A 20,144-nucleotide genomic window follows, 5' to 3' on the forward strand; every position below is an offset into this window, starting at 1 on the left:
AAATCTGTATCTGTAACACTTTCCTTATAACCATGACATTCTAGTCAAACTAGCAAAGAACTACCTTTCTGCTTCTGACCTTTGTTGTGACTCTTTGCCCAGCTGCCGGGCATGCATTTATAGTCTGTCCATTTCTCTAGGTCATTGCACATCTTGTATGTCTAGCTCATATCCCACCGCCTCTGGAAGTCTTTTATTACCAGTCTAGCCCTCTGAAGTCTTAAGGCATTAAATGTTATATCACTAATTGGGACAAATCAGATGTCACTTTATACTGATATTTATACTTTTTAAAAACGTTTTCAGTTTAGCTTCAAGTAGAGTGCATTCTCCTCTGGAGGAAGAAATGATTTCTAATATATTTTTGAATACCTAATCTTGGTATATAGGTTTTCAATGAGATTTTGTTGAAGATGAGATCAGTAGATGATTTGGAGACTCGTGAACATGTTGCAAATAAAGACCTAAACCCATGAGAGCAAAGATACCCGAAGGTAGAGAATCCTTATGTGGAAACAGATAACTGAAATATGTTAAATCAAAGAGAAACCAACAAATTATTTGATGCTATTTTTTAGGCAAATAAAGTATTCTCCTTTCATGGATGAGACAGCTAAGCTCTAATGATGTTGAATAATTTACCTAGGATCATATGCCAATAAAGGCTGTAGAGGAAACTGGAACTCAGGTCTCTGGCATTCAGCAATGTCTACAAAGCAGAATACTAGAAAGATTGGGGAGATCTTAAGAAACAAGGGAGAGGGGCCAATAGACAAGGACAGCAGGGGAAGATTCATGAAGAGAAATGCAAGAGAAGGTTAATGATGGATGTCCTTGGTCCCTCCATGCTCCATGGTCTCCAGGTCATGTTCTTTCACCCAATAGAGACTCGGGGTGCAAACTTCAGTGTACACTTGCATGCTAGGCTACAATGAACCAAGCATGTATAGGAAGCTTTGCCAGAGGAGAAATTATTTGAAAGCATTTCCTATAAGATTTTGACATGGAAATTGGAGACAGTGTTAGAAAAAAAAATGATTATGAATGTTAGGTATGTAGTCCATAAAGGAGAAATCACCAATCCATCTCCTAGGCGATAACAGCATCTTGGAGAAAAGATAAAATTCAACACCGGCTAAACAATTGCATAATAGATCCCAGACATCCACTGGACTCTTTTATACAACTACGTCAAAGCTATTCTATCAGATCTGATCCATTTGTCTTCTTCAAATGGAGGTAGATAGGGGACAGAAGAAGGAAACTCTTAGACGAGTTGATAGATAGTAGATGGGTATTTCTATGTGTAGGGAAAGGGGACTCAAAAGTCAAAAAATTGTATTACAGATGCCCTTGATTTGCTAAGAATATCATATGCTAAGAATATTCTTAATATCCACAGGCTAAACAAAGCACTGATTAAAACATTTATACTAAAGTATCGTTACTCTACAAAATCGTTCTCAACCTTTAATTGGGAGAACATGCTCAGAAATCTTTCTTTCTTTCTTCCTTTCTTTCTTTCTTTCTTTCTTTCTTTCTTTCTTTCTTTCTTTCTTTCTTTCTTTCTTTCTTTCTCTTTCTTCCCTCCTTCCTTCCTTCCTTCCTTCCTTCCTTCCTTCCTTCCTTCCTTCCTTCCTTCCTTTCTTTCTCTCTCTCTCTCTCTTTCTTTCTTTCTTTCTTTCTTTCTTTCTTTCTTTCTTTCTTTCTTTCTTTCTTTCTTTCTTTCAGTAGGCCCCACACCCAGCATGGAGCCTAATACAAAGCTTGAACTCAAGCCCCTGAGATCATGACCTGAGCTGAAATCAAGACCTGAGCTGAGATCAAGAGTCAGATACTTAACCAACTAAGCCACCCAGGTGCCCCAGCTGAGTGATCTCTTAAAGTAGCTAGTGCTTGAATGTTCTTACTGAATGCCTACAATGCTACTCTAAGACCCCTGAATAGTAATGCTACTTCACATGATGCCAAAGCCAGGGGGTTTTCATGTGTCACAGCCTACTTTTGCTACTTAGTCATAGACTGGGAAATTTTCAAGTCATTCCCTAAGTTCTTGGGAATATGTCCAATCATCCTTGAAGTGGATATATTTGAAAAGTCAGCCATCAAAAGGACAGAATATTTAGGACATAATGTATTATATAGATAAGGAATAAGTTCATCTACCAAGAGGAGTCATTATTTAATAGAACCAGCCTATAAATGGAATTGATGGAGAATAGTTTCTAATGGCAAATCGATGGAGAGTGAACTTGTGAGTTAGGGAAAGTAAAAATGAAATTTTGGCCAATCAGGTGACCATCCATGTGTCCTGCAAACCTGGTGCTGTGCTTTTAGAGTAAATGTTAGCATCATTTTGATAAAAATAATGATTAATAAGCATTATGTGCTTATGATATACCAAGTTACTTTGCTAAATCCTTTTGAGGATGATTTCATTTAATTCTTACAATGACCTTAACATAGATTATTTCTATTATTTTTATTTTATAGATGAGAAAACTGAGATGAAATAATTCGGTAAATTGCCCACAACACTTGGGAAAGGATGGAGTTAGGATTTAAAATCAGATAGGCAGACTCTCAGTACCTATACTCTTAGCTACCATATAGACTTCATAGCTTGAGAGCATCAGTGTAATAATCCAGTTTTTATCACATTTAAATAATATACAAAAGCTTATTTGAGGAAAAAATTGTGTGAAACTCCTCATTTTGAAAAACAATGACTTTCAAACCTAAAGTCACATTCTCTGAGAGAAGCAGATATGGACCGAATGTTTATGTCCTCCACCAAATTCATATATTGAAGCTCCCACCCCCAGTGTGCTTGGAGATGGGGCCTTCAAGGAAATAAATAAGGCTAAATGTGGTCATAAGGGTGGGCCCTCCTCTGATAGGATTAGGATCCTTATAAGAAGAAATACCAGAGAGCTCTCTTCGTTCTGCGTATATGCACTGGGAGAAAGCCAAGGGAAGATGGGGAGAACGTGGTCATGTGCAAGTGAAGAAATCCAATAGGCCGGCATCTTACTCTGGGACCTCTAGCTTCCAGAACTGTGAGAAAATTAGTTTCTGCTGTTTAAGACACCAGGTTTACGGTATTTTGTTATGGCAGCTGATCTGATTAAAACAGAAGCTTTAAATTGTAAATTCTTCCTTCAAAGAAGGAGTTACATGTGTTTATAACCCATAAAATGATTTTGAAAGATAATCGTTGAGGGGCGCCTGGGTGGCTCAGTCGGTTAAGTGTCCGCCTTCAGCTTCGGGTCATGATCTCTGGGTCCTGGGGTGAAGCCCCATGTCGGGTTCCCTGCTCAGCAGGGAGTCTGCTTCTACCTCTCCCTTTGTCCCTCCCCACTGTTCGTGCTGTCTCTCTCTTTTAAATAGATTAAATCTGTAAAAAACCTTTGAAATGAAAATCTGAAATTAAAAACTTCATAATTTGGCTATTGTTGATAATGTTGCTATAAACACCAGGGTGCGTGTATCCCTTCAAGTCAGTGTTTTTGTGTCCTTGGGTAAATTGCTGGATTGTAGGGTAGTCCTATTTTCAACTTTTTGAGGAAACTCCATACTGTTTTCCAGAGTGAAAAGAGCTCAAATGTCCATCAACTGATGAATGCATAAAGAAGATGTGGTGTATATGGTATAGATAGATGTAAAGTGTGATATTACTCAGCCATAAAAAAATGAAATCTTGCCATTTGCAACTATGTGGATGGAGCTAGATAATATCACACTAAGCAAAGTAAGTCCATCAGAGAGACAAATACCATATGATCTCACTCATATGTGGAATCTAAGAAACAGAACAAATGAACATGAGGGAAAAAGAGAAGCAAACCAAGAGACACTCTCAACTATAGAGAACAAACTGGGGGTTGCTGGAGAGGGGGTGGGCAGGGGGATGGGTTAAATGGGTGATGGGGATTAAGAAAGGCGCTTGGGATGAACATCGGGTGTTGTACGTAAGTGATGAATCACTAAATTCTACACCTGAAACTAATATCATACTGTATGTTAACTAACTGAAATTTAAATAAAAACTTGGAAAAACGTAAAATAAAAACATCACAGAACTCATTACCTGTCCCCCTCCTCCCTTAGAAAATTTGTCCTCGATTCCCAGTGTTTGTGATCTTCCATAGGAGAAAGCATGGGCTACCCACAACCAGAAATCTTTCAGTAAGAGTTTCATATTACTCTGCCTGCATTCAAAAATTAATATAGCCCAATTATTTGCAAGTAATGAAGAAAAAAACTACACACATAGACTAACCCCACCATTTCTGAATGTTTGAGGTAGAGACCTCCTCTCTTAAACAAAACAAAACAAAACAAAACATACAGTTCTTGTGAAGAATGGAGTGTCACATAAAAAAAAAATAGAGGTAAATTCAGATAATAATTTTTAAAGTGTTAATTTCCCTTTCTTCGCACAGATAAATTAGTGGACAGTTAAGGTATAGTCCACTAGAATATTTGATTTCCTCTTTAAACGGAGATGATGCTGGTGTTGTATATATTATAAGTGGCCATTAGGAGCATGAGAGAAGGTAATCCACATGAAGCCTTGAAAACTTTCCAGTTCCATCCCAATGCTAAGTTGATTATTATTATTGAGTTGTTTACTCTAAGTGACGAACTCCACGTTTTGAATTTAAATCATGTGTACTTTATTGAAAGGAAGTAATAACCATGTAAATTCAGAAAACAAATGCAACATTTCCTGAATGGCCATACTTCGTGTTTTTGACAAGGGAGCACCGCATTAAGTATCATTGAGTGACAAAAACATCCATAATAAATACAAGTTTTGTTAAGGGTCTAATAGAACATTACAAACTAGGCTGACAAAGGATCTGTTCAATGGGTAGAGTGGATTGTCAAATTCCAATCATTTAAATGTGGCAGATTTCTGTAGAAAGGAGATACATAATTTCAATTTTTTTATTATCATGTTATGTTAGTCACCATACAGTACATCATTAGCTTTTGATGTAGTGTACCATGATTCATTGTTTGAGTATAACACCCAGCCCTCCATGCAATACATGCCCTCCTTAATACCCAATTTAACCTGCTAATGGCAAGCACCTGCCATACAGAAGGTGCTGTACTGGCTTCTGAGATATTTAAAAAAAAATGGTTGTATATCTGGCTGTTGGTGGTTTTATATGGTGAGATTGGGTGGTAGTGGGGAGGGACGGTAGCTAAAAGGTCCCAGGTGATTGACCTGAAGCTGGGGATAAAGAGAATAAATTTGGAGAACGAGATGAAGAGCTCTACTAAAAAAAATAAGGGAATAGTATCCTTATATGCCTACTTCAGAGACAATGTTGCGAGTTAGAGGCCCTCTCTGCAAATATATAGTTCATGCAGCAAACGGTGATTTTTGCTTTTTGAGTCTTGATACCCAAAGCACCTGGTATCAATAGTGATGAACTAGTTCCCTAACAGAAAACACACATCACATGACTTTTTCCTTTTCTTCCTTACGGCTGAGTCTTAGAGGTGCATTAAATCTGGCTCTTGTGAAATTAAAACTATTCCAGTTTTTATGCAAAAGAGGAAGGAAATTCCTCTCAATAGGAAGAAAAATGAAAGAAGAACAAATTCAAGCACGGTTTTTGCTTAGGTGTGTATAAATTCTATATTATCATCTTTATTTGGCACCGGATGACATCTTTGTGTTCAGGATCTCATGGTCAGCAGGTTTGTTCTTCAAGTCTCTTAAGCTTTCAGAGTTCTGACCACTGGCTTTTGTGCATTTTTGATTTTCAGCTTCGCAGGGAGTGAGCCTGGATGGGCTGTTCCTTCCACCAGTGCCACATCAGAGTTCAGTTTTCAATCAAAATGCATTAATTTGCATCAATCAGATCTAAATGGGTAAATTCACTCCCCAAATGTAGATAAAATGAGGCACCTGGGTGGCTCAGTCGGTTAAGCCTCTGACTCCTGATTTTGGCTCAGGTCATGATCTCAGGGTCTTGAAATTGAGCCCCTTATGGGTGCTGAGTCTGCTTGAGATTTCTCCCTCTTCCTCTCCCCTTCCCCCAGCTCACTCACTCTCTCTCTCTCAAATAGATAAATAAATCTTCACATGTGGGCTAAAAAAGATGATAAACTCATGTAATGCGTTGATTTCAAGATACTGAGTGCTCTAAATCCATATTTGTAATGGAAACTATCGTTGTTAAATGAAAGAGTTAATTATGTAGGGTTCTTATGCCAGGAAAGGGAGGAAAAAAAGTTGTGTTTTTTTTTTTTTTCCATAGCTGTCAATTGAAAATGTGTGGTGTTGTAGCTGAAACATGAATATTTTAAAGTAACAGCAAATGCCTGTAATTTTTCTTGGCCAGAGGTTCCAGGCATGTCCTTTACTGGCAATGAACCACACGCAGGGAGAGTCTATCTCATGGTGCCAGGGAGTTAATTATGCTTCTCTTTAGATTCTCAGGACGTGACTGCCTTTATTATACGTTCCCTGCCCTTTCCTTTCGCATAAAGTGGAAGAAATGTCTTTGCCTACCTTATCAAATAGTTTTGTTTTAACCAGGTGCAATTTTTATTTTTTTCTTTGTATTCATGCGGAATGTTTGCAAAATCAAATCAAAGAATAATGATGTTCTAACTTATGCTTACCTTGCACTTTTGTATTTTTTTCCTAGGGTTCATAGTGTGAACATAGCCCCAAACCCAGGGGGCACTATGCCTAGGAGTGCATTGGAGTAGGGCATCAGGCTTTCTAAACTATCTTGAGTTTATACAATCTATACATTAAGGAAAATAAATGCCATTGAGGATGCCTAATGGGACTGTCTAGAGCTTGCTACTTAAATATAGTCTGATAAAAAATTAAAACCAATTTATCAAAATGGCAAAACATTTGGTAATTTGGAACACTCTTAATGTCCATTTAAAGTGCAATAGTCAGTAATTTATTCCATTTTGGAGATTTCAAGATATCAGCATTTAGTACAATTTATAGCTCGTTCTTAATTTTGCTATTATTTACTTTAGCAAATAGGGGGAGTCTTACTCTGCAAAAAAAAGTGCTGATTCTCATCTTGTAAATACCTCAGTGTAACAGATTCAGTATGGAAAACAAAGTGACAGCTTGCTACCGTCAAAGCAGAGTTTTAAACTTATTTTATGTAAGCTTTTAGATGAGTGGATCTCATACTTTAGTATCTTGAAGAACCAACCAGGGAGCTTATTAAAAATGAAAATTCCTGGCTTCCAGCCCTAGGGATTCTGATCACAATGTCTGAAATGGAGCCAAGAAATCTTCACTGATTTTTAACAATCACTCTTAAATGATTCTCTTCCTAGGCTATATTTTGAGAAATACACATTGAGATTGAAGAATCTGTGCTTTTTGTATATGGTGTTATTTTATATATGAACTACTGATTAATAAGGATAGTAATCTGACAATTAACGAAGTTGATTATATCCAACTTTTGAGATATACGTGATCTTCCAAAAATTCCGTTTGGGAAACTGTTCCATTTTGAATTAACATTCCAAGTTGTGTCACTGAGACCAAACCAAATTCATCAAATCAATAATTCATTTAAAAGGCTGTGGTATACACTCAAAGCTATAAATATTTAAATGTGTAAGGTGTATTTCCTTCCCCTAGATAACATAATTCACAGGGAAATACAGATAGTGAAACATATCATCAGAAAAATAAATATAAATATAACAAGCAGCTAATATTAATATACACTGGTAAGAATAGGATGATTTATTGAAAGTAATATTCTGTTGTATTTCAAAGACTTTCTAAAGAATATGGCTTTAGGGAGTACGCACAATGCTGAGGTTTCATTCTGGCTATGTATTGTGTTGCAATAATGTTCATTATTATGGAACAGAAACCAAACCTCACTGTGAATATTTTTTTTTCACTTGAAGTATAGTAGGCATGTAATGTCGTATTAGTTTCAGGTGTACAACATAGTGATTTGACAATTGTATATATTATAAAATGCTCATCATGGTAATTGTGGTTACCATCTGCTCCCTGTGAATATTTTAGTTTCAGAACTGAACATATTCTGAATAATATCATTTTATTTTATTTTATTTTATTTTATTTTATTTTATTTTATTTTATAGATTTTATTTATTTATTTGAGAGAGAGAGCATGAGCAAGGGGGAGGGACAGAGGGAGAAGCAGACTCCCCACTGAGCAGGGAGTCCAATGCGGGTCTTGATCCCAAGACCCTGGGATCATGACCTGAACTGAAGGCAGACACTTAACCAACTGAGCCACCCAGGCACCCTGTAATAACATCGTTTTAAATAATCCCATTATTTCCATCAAGGAACTAGAGCAGGTGTCATTATAAAAGAATAATTTGCACAGTGAAGGAGATAAGTCATATTCTTTCCATGGGTAAGAGTGGAGGACCAATGAGCTTCCTAAAGACCTTTGATCAAGCTTGAAATGTATTAAGTTGATCATAAAGAAATGCAGGATGTTAACTAGTCGATATTATCTTAGATTTGAAATGATGGTCTAAGTAGAGATTACAAGAAGACTTCTCCATAGTCCAGTATATTCCACAGGGCATAGGGGAGAATCAACGTTATTACAAGCAAAAATGAAATACCACACAGAGCCACACGCATATGACAATGGTAAAAGGTCATCTACGTGTGAGCAAACAAAGGTTCCAGGAAGGGAAAGGCCGAAGAGGAAATAAATCCATGCACCATCAAGTTTTAAACCTTCAGAGCCCAGGTTCATCTCCAGCTCTTGGCAGGTTTTGGCAGGGAAAGAGTTCTGAGTGTCGAGTGAGAAGTTGGAGGAAAGAAGTGACAGGCAGTTTCTAAGGAATTTTCAGCCTAAGGCATTCCTGGTCCTTAAAGATGATAAGACTATCATAGGGACCTTACAAGATTCATGGTTTCTGATGTGCTCCCTGAATTTTAAGACCCTAGAGCAAAAGAACAAAGAAAATCAGTTAGGACCTAGTTCTCCATCCATTATCCAGGTAACAAAACACAGAATCAACCTATTGGTGTTGTTTATGTTTGCCAATGAACCATTTCAAATACTAAAATGACATCAATACAGGTTTCTGGAGGAGCTCACTGACATTAATAGCACTGCCAAAAGTGTGAAACTCTTGAACATGTGTCATTTTTGGGAAGTTCTATTTTTTAGTTCATTTCCACAGAGCTGGAGAAAGGAAACGTAAATTACTGTGGTAGTGGGGGAGGGAAACCAAAATTTAATGAAGGCTTATCATGGGTTTCACATAGTGCTATGGACTGTCTCTATTATCTCATTTGGTCGGTAAATGACAAACGTGTGATGTACTGAAGATGCAAAAGGTAGTAATGCATGGCTTCTAGACGTTTCAAGGTTTCATGATGAACGTGCCCTTTCAAGGCACTTTACCAGTTCGACTTACTAATTGTTGAAATTAAAAGTCATTTTCATACCAACCAACCCCAAGACAAGTCTACAGACACAGTCACATATGCACTCTTGTCTGTTTTTATCTGCATACCTTTCTGGAGAACTATATGACTTCTGTTAAAAACCTTGGAAAACACAAGAATAATTACTTGGAGTTTTTCTGTAACCGTCCATGTGGTAAGGATGTGAGGAGGGTAAAGGCAAATGATACAACCACATACAGAATGGGTTTACTTGGGAAACTTACAAGCCGAAGATCGACAAGGAGTGGTGTACATCTCCTCTCCCCAATCCACAGAGAAGCACGTGGTGCCTCCCGGTGCAGCCGGACTCATGGTAGCTCATGTCCTGCTACAGCACTTCTTACAGAGAAGGGCCCCCTCAGCCCGGGTTCCCCTGAAAACATCAAATAATTATGTCTATTTTATTTTTTAAATTTAAATTCAATTAGTTAACATATAATGTACTATTGGTTTCAGAGGTAGAGTCCAGTGATTCATCAGTCTTATATAATACCCAGTGCTCATTACATCACGTGCCCTCCTGAATGTCCGTCACCCAGTTCCCATCCCCCCGCCCTCCTCCCCTCCAGCAACCCTCAGTTTGTTCCCTATAGTTAAGAGTCTTTCATGATTTGTCTCCCTCTCTGATTTCATCTTGTTTTATTTTTTTCCTCTCTTCCCCTATGCTTTGTTTCTTAAATTCCACATATGAGTGAGAGCCTATGAAAATTATCTTTCTCTGATTGACTTGTTTTGCTTAGCGTAAAAACTTCTAGTTCCGCCCACCAAATACTTATGTTTAAATAGCATATTCGAGAGTCTGAATCCATGGGGGCAGGAACAAGGGACCAGCAGAGAAATATATGGAAGGAAAAATGACCCAGGATGAGTTAGCTTCAGTTAGCCAGGTAGCCACTGCTGTGGCTGATGAGTGGCTCAATACTACGGAATGGCCTGAGAATCCACATGACACATGTCTTGGGGCATCACCTGCTCAAAGGGGAAAAAAAGGGAATATTAACCCATTGGCTTCTGTCTCCCAATGGCCAGGAACTGTCCCATGTGCCCTGAAATTCTTGTCACTAGCTTCTCTTTGTGTCAGGAGCTCTAGAATAGGATCCAGGGACCCCTATCCCAGGTCTGAGGGGAGGTATTATGGGTTGCCTCTGTAGGAAATTCATCAAAGCCCATGGCTGGAATGACTAGTGATGTTTTAGCAAGTTTTTGATATATGCAAATTTCCCTTAAAGTGGAGGACTAAGCATTTTGGACTCAGTGACTAGCAGGTTAATTGCCAGCTGTTATAGCTTAGCTCCTGGAGACCCAAAAACTGATGGAAAGTTGTGACATCTGCTCAGTGGGCGGATCCACTCATGAAAATTGGGGTTTAAAGTGCAGCCTTTCCTGCTGGAGTGAATGTGGAACCCCAATGTAGTATATCCATTATCAAGTGATGAAGAAAGGGTGCCCAGGATTGCCTTTAGAATGTCTGCTTGACACTTCATGGTCAGGCCTGGATATTTAGTATGTAAATTGATTCTAAAAATATTTTTTTAAATGAAGAGCATTTGTTAATACATGTTTAGGCGAAGATTAGGAATAAAAGACTGATCTGGTTTACCCTATAATATTTACATCGAACCTAGTTCTACATTTTACGTTCATGAATTGTGAAGGAGAGTTTAAATAGAGGAAAGATTCTCTACATCCTGCTTTGCAGATAGGGACACAGATGTGGACCAAGGGGTCCGTTAGAAGCCTCCTTTCCTTTTATATATTATGAAGGGTATAGCTGCTTTGGATTTTTGATATCTCAGATGAGAAGATTATGTCGATTGTGAGCATTTTCTCTTTAAGGAGTTTCATTTTGTAAAGAGGATTATCTCTTTCTGATTAATAATACCTTCGGATGTTTTTTCCTGCTTTATCAAATATTAGTTGCCCAAAGAGCTGAGGGTCCATTTCTGGGCTCTCTATTCTGTTCCATTGGTCTATGTGTCTGTTTTTGTGCCAGTACCATGCTGTCTTGATGATCACAGCTTTGTAGTACAGCTCGAAATCCGGCATTGTGATGCCCCCAGCTTTGTTTTTCCTTTTCAACAGTTCCTTGGAGATTCGGGGTCTTTTCTGGTTCCATACAAATTTAAGGACTATTTGTTCCAGTTCTTTGAAAAACGTTCTCAGTATTTTGATCGGGATAGCATTGAAAGTGTAGATTGCTCTGGGTAGCATGGACATTTTAACTATGTTAATTCTTCCGATCCATGAGCATGGAATATCTTTCCATCTTTTTATGTCTTCCTCAATGTCTTTTAAGAGTGATTTATAGTTTCTAGAATAAAGGTCCTTTACGTCTCTGGTTAAGTTAATTCCAAGGTAACGTATGGTTTTTGGTGCTATTGTAAATGGGATGGATTCCCTAATTTCTCTTTCTTCGTTCTCGTTATTCATGTACAGAAATGCAACTGATTTCTGAGCATTGATTTTGTATCCCGCCACATTACTGAATTGCTCTATAACTTCTAATAGTTTGGGAGTGGCTTCTTTTGGGTTTTCCATATAGAGTATCATGTCATCTGCGAAGAGAGACATTTTGACTTCTTCTTTGCCGATTTGAATACCTTTGATCCCTTTTTGTCGTCTGATTGCTGTTGCAAGGACTTCTAGTACTATGTTGAATAATAGTGGCGAGAGTGGGCATCCTTGTCGTGTTCCTGATCTTAAGGGAAAGGCTTCCAGCTTTTCCCCATTGAGAATAATATTTGCAGTAGGCTTTTCATAGATGGCTTTTATGAGATTGAGAAATGTACCTTCTATTCCTACACTCTGAAGGGTTTTAATCAGGAAAGGATGCTGTATTTTGTCAAATGCTTTTTCGGCATCGATTGAGAGGATCATATGGTTCTTGAGTCTTTTCTTGTTGATATGACGTATCACGCTGATTGATTTGCGAATATTGAACCACGCTTGCATCCCAGGTATGAATCCCACTTGATCGTGGTGGATAATCCTTTTAATGAACTGTTGGATTCTATTAGCAAGTATCTTGTTGAGGATTTTGGCGTCCATATTCATTAGGGAAATCGGTCTGTAATTCTTCTTTTTGAGGGGGTCTTTGCCTGGTTTGGGGATCAAGGTAATATTGGCCTCATAGAATGAGTTTGGTAGCTTTCCGTCTGTTTCTATTTTTTGAAATAGCTTTAGGAGAATAGGTATTATTTCTTCTTTGAATGTTTGGTAGAATTCCCCAGGAAAACCGTCCGGGCCTGGAGTTTTGTTATTTGGAAGGTTGTTTATCACTGACTCAATTTCTTCATAATTAATTGGCCTGTTTAAGAAATAAAGCAGGAAAAAACATCCAGTGGGAAAAAGACAGTCTCTTCAGTAAATGGTGCTGGGAAAATTGGACAGCTACATGCAAAAGAATGAAACTTGACCACTATCTCACACCATACACAAAAATAAACTCCAAATGGATGAAAGACCTCGATGTGAGACAGGAATCCATCAAAATTCTAGAGGAGAACATAGGCAGCAACCTCTACGACATCGGCCAAAGCAACCTTTTTCATGATACATCCCCAAAGGCAAGAGAAACAAAAGATAAAATGAATTTATGGGACTTCATCAAGATTAAAAGTTTCTGCACAGCCAAGGAAATAGTCAGAAACACTAAGAGGCAGCCCACGGAATGGGAGAAGATATTTGCAAATGACACTACAGATAAAGGACTGGTATCCAAGATCTACAAAGAACTTCTCAAACTCAATACACGAGAAACAAATAAACAAATCAAAAAATGGGCAGAAGATATGAACAGACAGTTTTCCAATGAAGACATACAAATGGCTAACAGACACATGAAAAAATGTTCAAAATCATTAGCCATCAAGGAAATTCAAATCAAAACCACCTTGAGATACCACCTTACACCAGTTAGAATGGCAAAAATAGACAAGGCAAGAAACAACAGTTGTTAGAGAGGATGTGGAGAAAGGGGATCCCTCCTACATTGTTGGCGGGAATGCAAGTTGGTACAGCCACTCTGGAAAACAGTGTGGAGGTCCCTTAAAAAGTTAAAAATTGAGCTACCCTATGATCCAGCCATTGCACTACTGGGTGTTTACCCCAAAGATACAGACGTAGTGAAGAGAAGGGCATATGCACCCCAATGTTCATAGCAGCAATGTCCACAATAGCTAAATCGTGGAAGGAGCCGAGATGCCCTGCAACAGATGACTGGATTAAGAAGTTGTGGTCCATATATACAATGGAATATTACTCAGCAATCAGAAAGAACGAGTTCTCAACATTTGCTACAACATGGACGGCACTGGAGGAGATAATGCTAAGTGAAATAAGTCAAGCAGAGAAAGACAACTATCATATGATTTCTCTCATCTATGGAACATAAGAACTAGAATGATCAGTAGGGGAAGAAAGGGATAAAGAAAGGGGGGGTAATCAGAAGGGGGAATGAAACATGAGAGACTATGGACTATGAGAAACAAACTGAGGGCTACAGAGGGGAGGGGGGTGGGGGAATGGGATAGGCCGGTGATGGGTAGTAAGGAGGGCACATATTGCATGGTGCACTGGGTGTTATACACAACTAATGAATCATCGAGCCTTACATCGAAAACCGGGGATGTACTGTATGGTGACTAACATAATATAATAAAAAATCATTATAAAAAAAAAATAATAATAAAAAAAATAAAATAAAATAAAAAACCAAAAAAAATAAATAAATAAAAATCAAAAAATAATAATAATAATAATACCTTCGGTGATTTCTAGGTTTTCCCTGGACTGCGACCATGTACCCGATTCACCGTAACACTGAGCAATGTTTTGATGGCTTTAGTTTCATTTTGCTTTTTTCAAAAGACCCCTTTCATCCTTTCCTGTTCTTATACTTCGAATCACTTGGCTTAAAGCACTTTTTGGTATATTCCTGTGGTGTAAAGTCAGTCCAATTTATCTTTGTTCTGCATATCTTTGTTTAAAATACCTTGTTTCCCTGCTTCTTTTGCTCCCTTTATCTAATTCTTGTGGATAACCGGACTTAACCTAGGCCCTTTCAAGCCCCACTTCTGTTAAGCAACAAATACATGAGGCGTTGGAGTCCAAACATTTTATTTAATAAAGGCAGGGTCACTTCTGTTAAATATCACTTACGGGAGTTACAAAAAGGAGGCATCCACCCTTCCATGTCTTCTCTCAACAAATTGTTGAATCATAATATGCATAGAATGCTATTATTTCCCGACGCCTGGGTGGCTCAGTGGGTTAAGCTTCCGGCTCCTGATTTGGGCTCAGGTCATGATCTCGGGGGCGTGAGATGGAGCCCCGTAACAGACTCCATGCTCAGCAGGGAGTCTGCTTGAGATTCTCGTTCCCTCTGCACCCCCCAAATTAAATCAACCTTAAAAAAAAAAAAAAGGAATGCTATTATTCTCTGTGCTGTGGGATATTATCAAATGTAAAAGAACTGGGGTCCAGGGAAGTATGCAAACTAATGTTGCTAACCCCATTTTGTCAAATAATTCTGGTGTGGGAAATAACCAGTGGGAAAGCAAGTGGGGAAAGAAAAATAAGTAGGAAGGCTCTGAACAGATGTTCAGCACAGCAGGAGATAACATTTCAGACCTGGGATCCAACTTGTAAAAAGAAAGTGTGTAGCGGCTTGCATTTTGAAAAGAACCCCAGACAGGAAAAGATTATACTTTGTGGCAAAGACACAACAGGGAGACCTAAATGAGATCATGACTATGTTCCTTGTGGAACCACAGAGAAGAATTCGGGGTTAGGAAGCCCATTAGCGGACGACATGTCTGGGAGCGGTACTTGGCCACCGCCTGAGCATTTGTGGCGGGCTGTGTTTGCGTAGGTAGCTTATAAAGCTCGGAATTGCCTTTGTCATTTACCATCTTCTATGTAGAAAATTATTTACACTGCAGTCTCATTTTCTCACATGTCAGAAACCAGCTATTTCTTAGGTTATAGTAATTGTATAAAACCAAAATTAAGGGGCACAGCTCATTTTTAGGATTTCTTCACTTTTAATTAAATCTAGCATCCATATTAGAAAATCCACAAGAATAAAATAAAATTCATTTTGCTGGTAAAATGGATTTTCAGATGCCTTCAAGTCCCTTGAGGATTGGAAGTCCAAGAAACCTTGAGGTCCTATCATCCTGTACGCTAGGAGGGGCCGAATAGCACATGGGAAGTTTCAGAGTGTTCTGAACCAGCAAAAGGAAGTAGTCAAAAAACAAAAACAAAAACACCCTCTCATCCACTCTGCAGTGAGAAAACTATCAGACTCCCATTCAGAGTGCAGTTCCTTGCAGCCATACAGAAATACAATTCCAGGTCCAAAAGGAATTGGGCTCCAAAAGGGATTTTGCAAGAATCATATCACATGTGAGCTGGGTCAAAAATCAGGGGGTTGCTGTCTAGGTAAAGCATGTGGAAAGATAAGGTCTAGATGAAAGCAAATTGCGAGTCAGCAGTTCAAATTCTCAGAGGAGAAAGTCCAGAGAAGAGGCCAAGAAATGCTTTCTATGTTGGACCATGGGGATAAAATGATAACTTGTCAAACTGCTTCTTAGGTGGTTATAAAAAGAAAAAAAAAAAAAAGGAAATTTTCTGGCCAAGGGCAAGGAACCTATCAGACACGTTACCAGGCCAAGGGAGGCTATGGGTTACCCACTGCTCTGAGTATGTTCTTAATCCACTGCATTTAAATGAGCACCTCCATTCTCTGTGTTGTATCTTATTTATAGCAATTATCTCTGTTTGAAGATTTTGAGGATATTCGCTTACTGATTTGTGGATTCTTTGTTTCCTCCTCTTTGAACGTGCGTTTTGTACTGGCTGCCATGTGTCTCCAGCCTGTAAACAGCGCCTGATGCAATGCAGTAGTCCATAACTGTTCAATAAATGAATAAAAAGTGAAATGAGAATTTTACAGTAACAGTCTTGCCAGACCATCATTGTTGCACTGTGTACGCGAGTGAAAGGTAATGGAAGACGCTATTGTTGATTAAGGCTCAGATGCTTTCAGCAGACCGAGAGCTTGGGAACAGACATGCTCTGACAACAGCACTCGTCTATGGGTGTGTACAGCAATTTTCAATCCATTTTGTTAATATAATAAGGATGCGGGATTAAATACAACTTTGGAATAGGTTTTAAAAAATAACAACCTTCCTAGATTGACACATGAGTACTTTTGGTGGTTCTCTCTTTTCTCCCAAAAGAGAATTCGATTACGGTTAGGGCTAAGGTTAGGGAGAAGTTGTCTCGCAGGGTTTGACACAAAAGTGTTTGAACTTCATGTCCAATTTTTCAGAAACAGGAGCATGCGTTCTTTCCTTCTCCAGCGCAGTTACCATGGAATTGATATGGTATATTTAAACACACACAACCTTTCTCCAAAAACTTGGATATTTCTATACAACTCATTTTTAAAACGTGTTCAACATGCAGGGATTATTTGGATCTTAAAAGTGTTTCGCACCCAAGCTCATTTGTTCCATCAATCCCTTGGATTCCTTCAAGGAACTCTCTCTTCCTCTCTGCCTTGCCCTCCTTGAATTAGAGCTGATGTTTTATATCTAATCTCTTCTAGACGAGATATACGTTGCATGAGGGCAGGAACATTTTCTATTGCATTCCCTACCTGGCCTTCCGTGACATGGTGCATGCAGAACAACAAGGACAAATCCCAGATAAATGAAGGAGGAGCCAATGGGCTGTTTCAAGCTCTACTTCCCAGAGCATCTGTATCTTGGTGAGGCTCACGGTCTGCGTCTTGACTGCGTGCTTCGAAATCAGTTTTTATTCGTTTGTTTTAGTGGGGTCATTAGCTTTTTAAAAATTTAATTTTAATTTGATTCTATATTTTCAAAGTAAACTATTGCTGAAAAGCTTATAACAGTGTCTGTCCTCCTTCCCTGTAACCACGAGCTTATTCACCACAGAGATCTTCCTTTGGAGACAAGAAATGCCACCTTTCTTAGCTCTTCTGGTACTTGAATCTTTCTTTCTAAATAGTATACAATATTGCTTGATTTTGATTATTAACTTTATTATTTTTTTAAGATTTTATTTATTTGACAGAGAGGGAGCAAGTGAGCAGAAGCAGGGGGAGGGACAGAGGGAGAGGGTGAAGCAGGCTCCCAGGAGATCAGAGAGCCTGACGCGGGGCTTGATCCCAGGACCCTGGGATCGTGACCAGAGCCAAAGGCAGACGCTTAACTGACTGAGCCACCCAGGTGCCCCTGATTATTAACTTTAAACATTATCCAACTCTCTCACCATTTGAAAACCACAGTCAGTGTTATCATTAGCGTGACTAATGCAAACACGATTCATTGTTGAGCCAAGTAGCATGCTGTATTTACACTGCATTCCTATAGAGTTTTTCCCCCAGAATTAATAACTTTTTTCCCCCTGTTTTCTTAGTTTATCTTGAAATGATAGCTAAGTCATCATATACCTTCTAGTAGCTATGTAAAATATTGCCTCATTAACTCTGTTAATCTATTTCTTCTGCATCTTTATTTCCACTGGAAACTTCTCTCCTGGGTCTTCTGTCCAGTCTGAAATGGCTCTGCACTGTGAGCAGGCTTCCGTGCAGCTGTTGTCTTGGATACTCTGCAGTCTTTGGAGAATTCCTTTTGCTCCTCTCCATCTTTGATCTCTACATTCTGGATTGGTTTCCTGATGAGGGGTCTTCCACCTTCTTGGTTTACCCCTGGTTACAGATGGAATCTACCATCAGCTTCTGAAGAAACAGAATACGAGAGATGAATTTTTTTGAGACACAGCATTTCTTAAAGTCCTTGTGTCACTTTTAATATTATATATGGGTGACAGTGTTTGGATGGAGACTACTATATTAGATACCATACACGTTAAAAATCTGAGGGATGCCTGGGTGGCTCAGTGGGTTAAGCATCTGACTCTTGGCTTTTTCATGGTGCCTTGGAGGCAGTAAGCTGCTTAGGATGAAGCTGAACTCTCCTTCCCAGCCACTGGCTGCCAGAAACTCATTGACGTGGATAATGAACGCAAAATTCGTACCTTTTACGAGAAGCGTATGGTCACAGAAGTTGCTGCTGATGCTCTGGGTGAAGAATGGAAGGGTTATGTGGCCGAATCAGTGGTGGCGATGACAAACAAGGTTTCGCCACGAAGCAGGTTGTCTTGACCCATGGCCATGTCTGCCTGCTGCTGGGTGAGGGGCATTCCTGCTATAGACCAAGGAGGACTGGAGAGAAAAAGCACAAATCTGTTTGGGGTTGCATTCTGGATGCCAACTGTGGTGTTCTTAACTTTGTCATTGTAAAAAAAAGGGGAGAAGGATATTCCTGGACTCAATGATACTACAGTGCCTGGTGCCTGGGGCCCCAAAGAGCCACAGAATCCACAGAATTTCAGTCTCTCTAAAGAAGATGATGTCCACAAGTATGTTGTGAGAAAGTCCCTAAACAAAGAAGGTCAGAAACCTAGAACCAAAGTGCCCAAGATTCAACATCTTGTTATTCCTGGTGTCCTCCAACACAAACATCAGCGTATTGCTTTGAAGAAACAGTGCACTAAGAAAAATAAGTAAGAGGCTGCAGAATATGCTAAACTTTTGGTCAAGAGAATGAGGGAGGCCAGAGGAAAACGCCAGGAACAGATTGCCAAGAGACAGAGGCTGTCCTCTCTGAGAGCTTCTACCTCTAAGCCTGAGTCCAGTCAAAAAGGAGAGTTTCTAAGAGTGACAAATAAATAAGATCAGACATACAAAAAAAAAAAAAAAGCATCTGACTCTTGGGTTTGGCTCAGATCATGATCTCAGGGTTGTGAGATCAAGTCCCAAGTGGGGCTCTGCACAATGCAAGGAGTCCGCTTGAAAATTCTTGCCCTTTGCCCCTCTCCCCACTTGAGCATGTGTTCTCTCTCTCTCTAAAATAAATAAATTAATCTTTAAAAAACTTTGAAATTCATTACGCTGCTGTCCGCTAGCATTCTATGTTGCTTTTAGAAAGCGAAACAATTTTTATTCATGATATTTTGTGTGTGCCCCCCTTTTACTCTGGAGGGTCTCCTCTTTATTCCTCCACTTTTTCCTGTATAGCTTCAGGCACTTGATGGTGGATCTTTTCAAAATGGGAGACCTACATCCTTCAGAGGTGGGAATTTTTTGTTTTTCTCTCTGGAGCTCCTGTTAGTCAGATGTTGGGCCTCTTTGCTTAATTATTTTTCTTTCATCTTTTCACTCCTATTGGTTCTCTCTTTGTATTTTTGATCTTCCAATTCTTTTGTTGAATTTTTATTCAGGCGATTATCTTTTTATGCTCTAATATCTATTTCTTGTTCCATGAATGTTTCTTTTTGTGCATTTTGGTTTTGTTCCATGGGTTCAATACTTCTCTTATCTCTCCAAGGATATTAATTACAGTGGTTTTTTTTTTTTTCTCTCTGAATTTGTTTTGATTCTTTTCTCATTTTAATTTTAGAAGCTTTCAGTTCTTTGGTTTTGTTTCTATTTAAGATCAAGGCCCTAAAAATTGAATAGGAAGTTCTGTGGGTGTGGGCTGTGTTTCTGCGCTGCTGAACTCCTGTGTTTACTATGACTGACTGGCCAGCCTCTACACTGTAAAACCCCCAAATGTCTATATTCCAACTGGGGTTT

General features: G+C 38.9%; 1 pseudogene; it reads left to right on the plus strand.

Annotated features, from left to right (window-relative positions):
* The first annotated feature begins 8,656 nt into the window (after window positions 1–8,656).
* Window positions 8,657–19,243, plus strand: LOC113257010 (40S ribosomal protein S6-like; annotated as a pseudogene).
* The last annotated feature ends 901 nt before the right edge of the window (window positions 19,244–20,144 follow it).

Source organism: Ursus arctos, unplaced genomic scaffold, assembly GCF_023065955.2.
Source record: "Ursus arctos isolate Adak ecotype North America unplaced genomic scaffold, UrsArc2.0 scaffold_4, whole genome shotgun sequence".
Lineage (NCBI taxonomy): Eukaryota > Metazoa > Chordata > Mammalia > Carnivora > Ursidae > Ursus > Ursus arctos.